Source organism: Notolepis coatsorum (assembly GCF_963971535.1).
Source record: "Notolepis coatsorum genome assembly, chromosome: 7".
Lineage (NCBI taxonomy): Eukaryota > Metazoa > Chordata > Actinopteri > Aulopiformes > Paralepididae > Notolepis > Notolepis coatsorum.
This window is the reverse complement of record NC_140171.1, coordinates 10,523,875-10,531,374: the sequence shown is the minus strand read 5'-3', so window position 1 is coordinate 10,531,374 and position 7,500 is coordinate 10,523,875. Positions and strand designations below refer to the sequence as shown.

The window sequence follows — 7,500 nt, the reverse complement described above, 5'->3', positions numbered from 1 at the left end:
AATAACTTAATACCAAGAATACCACTCTCCACTCTCTGAATGAAGAGTCATGTAAGTAATATAAAAAAAGGTTATAGGTATCCTTCTAAAAGTATGGCTCTGTCCTACATCATGAACATGCACGAGGAGCTGCCAGGCGTCTCAGAGTGACAGCGGTGAGTGGCTGGAGGAGGAGGGTCTCCTCTGATAATGGCTTAGTGGAGGAGATGGGTTCGGCAGACAGCCAGCCGCTACTCAAGGTCAGTCGATACTGGCTATAGAAAGGAAGTGTGGAGCTGCCCTCTGGAGGAGGTTTCCACTGAGTCTGACACAGGTGATGTCTCTGTGTTGATCCAGCACATCCAGGGAGAAGAGGAGGATTAGAGGCCTGGCTCAGATTGGTACATAGTACAGGCCTTTCCTTTCCTTAACTCCTTAAGCCCGGCGGGGCCCGGTTACGGGGCAGGAATTAATATCATGTCATAAATAGATCAATACAGTCCGTATTCATTAATGTTGCGTTGTTTCAAATGTAGCCGAGAGTAAAGACCCTAACAATGTCAAAACAGCAGTCGATGTGTATCTTCTCAGCACTATACGTATGTTTACCAATTATTTTAAGTGGTATTAGCGAAATATGAGTTCAAAAATATCTCGGCACATCCCGGCAGAATGTGCCAAGGTAGTCTGACTCACAGGATGTTGACTGTACTAAAATACTAAAATAAAACAACAAGCCTTCGAGCTAGCAAGCTACACACTGATGATGGACAATGTTGATGGAAGAAGCATTTCTCCCCCCCCCCCCCCCCCCCCCCCCCCCATCCACACTATTTAGGGGCGACAGTGGCTCAGGAGGTAGAGTGTGTGTGTGTGTGCGTGTGTGTGTGTGTGTGTGTGTGTGTGTGTGTGTGCGTGCGTGTGCGTGCATGCGTGCGTGTGTGTGTGACACAGTGCCCAGTGTTAATGAAGGTGTTGACACCACTGTGATCTGGAGAGCACCTCACCATCCACTCACATCATTAAATATTGTGTCTGCCACTCTCTCTCTCTCTCTCTTTCTATCTCTCTCTCTCTCTCTCTCTCGCTCGCTCTCTCTCTCTCTCTCTTTCTCTCTCTCTCTTTATCTCTCTCTTTCTCTATTTCTCTCTATCTCTATATATCTCTCTATCTCTCTCTCCATCTGGTTTTCTCTCTGCGGTCATCTCTCTCTCTGTGTGTTCCTCTCTGTCTGTGTTTATCTTTTTCTCTCTAGCATGGGTTGTGCGGATAAAGTTTATAATCTGTGTTATCTTCATTCACTTCAAATTTCCTCTGCGACCAAGGACAAGACACAGAAGGGCTTTGTCTCATCAAGATCTGAGCGGGTTTGTGAGATGCGCCCAATATGTTCCAAGTACCAGTGACAGTGTGGAGGCTGAGAGCGACTGCAGCGAGGGTCAGTTTGCTGTCTGACTGAGGATGAGATATGAAATGCTGTTTGCTCGTCATCCAAAGACGTTTACATAAATGAACAGGTGATACAAATGGAAATCCTTTTTTGCACTGAATGGAACACTGTTGGTAGTTTCACTCTGAACACTGTCACTCTGAACAGTGTTTCACTCTGAACACTGTTTCACTCTGAACACTGTTTCACTCTGAACACTGTTTCACTCTGAACACTGTTTCACTCTGAACACTGTTTCACTCTGAACACTGTTTCACTCTGAACACTGTTTCACTCTGAATACTGTGTCACTCTGAACACTGTTTCACTCTGAATACTGTTTCACTCTGAACACTGTTTCACTCTGAACACTGTTTCACTCTGAATACTGTTTCACTCTGAACACTGTTTCACTCTGAACACTGTTTCACTCTGAACACTGTTTCACTCTGAACACTGTTTCACTCTGAACACTGTTTCACTCTGAATACTGTTTCACTCTGAACACTGTTTCACTCTGAACACTGTTTCACTCTGAACACTGTTTCACTCTGAACACTGTTTCACTCTGAATACTGTTTCACTCTGAACACTGTTTCACTCTGAACACTGTTTCACTCTGAACACTGTTTCACTCTGAACACTGTTTCACTCTGAATACTGTGTCACTCTGAATACTGTTTCACTCTGAACACTGTTTCACTCTGAACACTGTTTCACTCTGATCACTGTTTCACTCTGAACACTGTTTCACTCTGAACACCGTTTCACTCTGAACACTGTTTCACTCTGAACACTGTTTCACTCTGAATATGTTTCACTCTGAACACTGTTTCACTCTGAACACTGTTTCACTCTGAATACTGTTTCACTCTGAACACTGTTTCACTCTGAACACTGTTTCACTCTGAACACTGTTTCACTCTGAACACTGTTTCACTCTGAACACTGTTTCACTCTGAACACTGTTTCACTCTGAACACTGTGTTTCACTCTGAACACTGTTTCACTCTGAACACTCTGAACACTGTTTCACTCTGAACACTGTTTCACTCTGAACACTGTTTCACTCTGAACACTGTTTCACTCTGAACACTGTTTCACTCTGAATATGTTTCACTCTGAACACTGTTTCACTCTGAATACTGTTTCACTCTGAACACTTTCACTCTGAACACTGTTTCGTGTTTCACTCTGAACACTGTTTCACTCTGAACACTGTTTCACTCTGAACACTGTTTCACTCTGAACACTGTTTCACTCTGAACACTGTTTCACTCTGAATACTGTTTCACTCTGAACACTGTTTCACTCTGAACACTGTTTCACTCTGAACACTGTTTCACTCTGAACACTGTTTCACTCTGAATACTGTGTCACTCTGAATACTAGGGGTGGGAATCGCCAGAGATCTCGCGATACGATACTATCGCGATACTTGAGCCGCGATACTCGATATATCGCGAATATTGCGATTTTAATTCTTTTTTCTATCAAATTATTATATATATATTTTTAACTGCAAAGTAAAACTGTCAACATGTTTTATCTAATAAAATAAAGTTCAGTCTGTTCATCTCACTTCAATAATTTTTATTGCAGAACATGGTATTTTCTCAAGCAGACAGATGTCAACACTGTAATCTGTGTTGCATGTACCTGACAAACTGAACAGTTTGTATTACAGTCATATTCCAACTTAACTGAATGCACATGTGTGTGTGTGTGGACTACTGTACTATTACAGGCATTGAAATGAACAATGCAACTTCCTTATACAAAAAAATATGAATAATGAATAATTAAATATCGATACAGTATCGCCATGCAAAGTATCGCGATACTACTACGTATCGATTTCCCCCCCCACCCCTACTGAATACTGTTTTACTCTGAATACGGTTTCACTATGAATACCGTTGACCCTTATTACTGTTATGGTTTGTAACCGACCCCAATCGCACAACACAAGACAGGTATGATGGTTTGCCAAGAAACAGATATTTATTGAGAGACAGGGAAAAAGGGCACTGTCCCTTTAAGGGAGAACACAAATACAGGAATATAACAAGAGGGGAAGAACTAGGTGCCTTTAAGAGGCGGGCAGGAAAAGGGAACACTAAGGGAAGGTTAATGAACGCTAGGGGAAAACATTAAAGGAACGCTAGGGGAAGGTTAAAGGAACACTAGGGGAAGGTTAAAGGAACAGAGGAACTAGAGACTAGGAGAAGTCGGGACAAGGAGAGCTAGGGAACAGGAGAACTGGGGACTAGGAGAACTAGGGACAAGGAACTAGGTGGAACTAGAAGGGGAGAACTTGGGACCAGGAACTAGGTGGAACTAGAAAGGGGAGAACTAGGGACAGAGGGGACTGAGGCCCGCGGAGGCGGGCTGGGGAACAGGGAGGAACTGGGGACAGAGACCCGCGGAGGCGGGCTGGGGACAGGGAGGAACTGGGGACTGGTGGGAAAACATCTGGGCCGCTCTGCAGAACAGAGGAGAGGGTTAATATTCAAAAGGGAACAAACAGAGCAGATGCAGAACAGTCCAAATAAACAAAGTAACAAAATAATAATATCTTCGTGTGACAAACACACAGGGGGAGATGTAATGTCCAAAAATACTATCTAAGTGAGAACAAAAACAGAGTGGGAGATGAAATGTCCAAACTACTAACTAAGTGAGAACTAAAGGAGGCAATACGCTGGGTGAGTGACATCACAATCAAAACTCACCCAGGCGTATGCGTAATGGTACAGGAACAGCAGCGAGACGGGGGCAAGAGGCATTACGCTGGGTGAGTGACATCACAATCAAAACTCACCCAGGCGTAATGGTACAGGAAACAGCAGCGGGAACGGGGGCAAGAGGCATTACGCTGGGTGAGTGACATCACAATCAAAACTCACCCAGGCGTATGCGTAATGGTACAGGAAACAGCAGCGGGAACGGGGGCAAGAGGCATTACGCTGGGTGAGTGACATCACAATCAAAACTCACCCAGGCGTATGCGTAATGGTACAGGGACAGCAGCGGGGCGAGGGCATCGCCACCGGGTGGCTGGCTGTCCGAGCCGAGGAACAGAGTGCTGGAACAGTGGCGGTGGCGAGGGTGTCGTCCACCGGGTAGCCGACTGTCGGAGCCGAGGAACAGAGTGCTGGAACAGTGGCGGTGGCGAGGGTGTCGTCCACCGGGTAGCCGCTGTCGGAGCCGAGGAACAGAGTGCTGGAACAGTGGCGGTGGCGAGGGTGTCGTCCACCGGGTAGCCGACTGTCGGAGCCGAGGAACAGAGTGCTGGAACAGCGGCGGTGGCGAGGGTGTCGTCCACCGGGTAGCCGCTGTCGGAGCCGAGGAACAGAGTGGCGCGCCACACCTTGGTGTGCGCGTCGGAACCGAGAGACGCATCGGGGTGCGTCTGCGAGGAGGAGTGTGCCAAGCACGAGGATCTTTGGAAAATGCGCGTTGGAGACTGGAGAGCGTGCCAAGCCCTTGAAGATGCGCGTTGCGCGCTGGTGACTGGAGAGCGTGCCAAGCCCTTGCAGATGCGCGTTGCGCGCTGGTGACTGGAGAGCGTGCCAAGCCCGAAGGTCTAGGAGATGCGCGTCTGCGCGCTGGTCGGGAGAGCGTGCCAAGCTCGAAGGTCTAGGAGATGCGCGTCTGCGCGCTGGTCGGGAGAGCGTGCCAAGCTCGAAGGTCTAGGAGATGCGCGTCTGCGCGCTGGTCGGGAGAGCGTGCCAAGCTCGAAGGTCTAGGAGATGCGCGTCTGCGCGCTGGTCGGGAGAGCGTGCCAAGCTCGAAGGTCTAGGAGATGCGCGTCTGCGCTGGTCTGGATGTGCGTCAGGACGAACAGCTGCGCGGGGGTCCGAAGTGGATCACTGGGATGCCTCCCGTGGAAGTCTAGGGAGCGCAGCCCAGTCTCCACTCTCAGGCAACGGCGACAGCAGACGAAGGCTGGAGCATACATCTCTACGCCGGAGAATCAATACAGCATAGGCAGAACAGAGGACCTCCCGAAAGAGTCTAGATGTTTGAGAATATGATACGGCATGTTTACAACACGACCCCACGCCGAAACGAGGGGAAGAGCCCTGGTATTTAAAGCCCACAGGGGAACTAATTAGCCTGCCACCACAGGTGCGAGAGGTAATTGATAATAGTCCAGGTGTGGCCACTGAGAGTAAACGAGAGTAAAGAACGAGAGGGTGGGGGCTAGAGAGAGTGAGTAGGGAATTCCTAACAGTAGGCTTAAAGAAGACAGAGAAAGTTGGTGAGCGGCGGACAAAACCTCACAATTTCATTCGATTTCAAGCCATTATTTTAAGGTGAAGAAAGTTGAGGTTGCCCTCATTTGCAAGAAGTCGAGTTCATGCCAGTTAAATAAATGTGCGTGTCCGCAGAGGGTTAGTTATGTCTCTGTCTCTAACCCTCTGCCTCCATCCATATCTCTCTGTTCCTCTCTCTCTACGTCTAATTTATTCTGAATCTCTTGAAAGAAAGATGACGTTTTTGGAAACAGGGGGAAATAAAAAATGAATGACAGCTGTGGATGTCTATCGTCAGACTCTGCAGTGGAGACCAGCTAATGAAAGAATGGAAATAACATAGAGAGGAAGAGAGAGGGATAGATAGAGAGAAACAGGGAGGAAGGGGAATTACAGATCAATGGATGAATATAAAAAATAAAAGGAAAAGTAGGGATAGAGAGATAGGAAAGGTAGAGATAGAGAGAGAGGAAATGTAGAGATGGAGAGATAGAGGAAATGTAGAGATGGAGAGATAGAGGAAATCTAGAGATGGAGAGATAGAGGAAATGGAGAGATAGAGGAAATGTAGAGATTTAGAGATAGAGGAAATGTAGAGATGGAGAGATAGAGGACATGTAGAGATGGAGAGATAGAGGAAATGTGGAGATGGAGAGATAGAGGAAATGGAGAGATGGAGAGATAGAGGAACTGTAGAGATGGAGAGAGATAGGACATGTAGAGATATTGAGAGAGGGGAAATGTAGAGATAGAGAGTGAGGGAAGGTAGAGATGGAGAGATAGAGACCATGTAGATATGAAGAGAGAGAGGAACGGTAGAGATGAAGAGAGAGAGGAAAGGTAGATATATGGAGAGAGAGGAAATGTAGAGAGAGATAGAGGAAATGTAGAGATATATATATGAAAGGTAGAGATATATAGATATATGAATGATAGAGAGAGATATATAGAGATATAGAGAGATATAGATAGAGATAGATAGATAGAGAGATAAAGAGATATATAGAAAGATAGAGGAAAGGTAGAGAGATAGAGATATATGAAAGGTAGATATATAGATACAGATCAAATGTAGAGAGAGATATGAAGGGTAAAGAGATATAGATATAGGAAAGTTAGAGAGGTGGGGAGAGAGAAAGAGAAAGAGAGAGAGAGGACATATATACATAAATAAATATAGAGAAGAGGGGATAGTGTGAGGGAGAGAATGAAATGGAAGAAGATCAGAGTGAGAGAGATATTGCATGTGCTGTGTGTGTTTGTGTGTGTGTGTGTGTGTGTGTTTGTGTGTGTGTGTGTGTGTGTGTGTGTGCGCGCGCGCGTGTGTGCGTGTGTGTGTGTGTGTGTGTGTCTGTGTGTTCTCTTGGCAAACACCTTTCACCACGTTAATTTTTCAAATTTCATTTGCTGAACAATAATGTAATTTTTCCTCAATTTCCTCCAGGCAACCTCTGACACACAGATAGAGAGAGAGAGAGCGAGAGAGCGAGAGAGAGAGAGAGAGAGAGAGAGAGAGAGAGAGAGAGAGAGAGGGAGAGAGAGAGAGAGAGAGAGAGAGAGAGAGAGAGAGAGAGAGAGAGAGAGAGAGAGAGAGAGAGAGAGAGAGAGAGAGAGAGAGAGAGAGACACACACTGCCGTACTGCTGTGTGGTTTGCCATGGGGGTAAGGAATTTAAAATCACATTAAAAGTGAGATGAGACAGGAGATCCATCCGGCATGAAGCTCCATCAAATATGTCTCTTCAAACCCCCGACATGATCCACCGTCGCAACGTCAATCGGTTTTCAGCCCAGAATGATCATTGAGAGCAAGCTCTCGTTTACAACGATG

General features: G+C 46.3%; 1 protein-coding gene across 1 annotated transcript in view; it reads right to left on the bottom strand.

Annotated features, from left to right (window-relative positions):
* sdk1a (sidekick cell adhesion molecule 1a) overlaps positions 1-7,500 on the bottom strand; it is a gene marked incomplete at its 5' end in the record, with an annotated part of 439,376 nt that overhangs the window by 346,255 nt on the left and 85,621 nt on the right.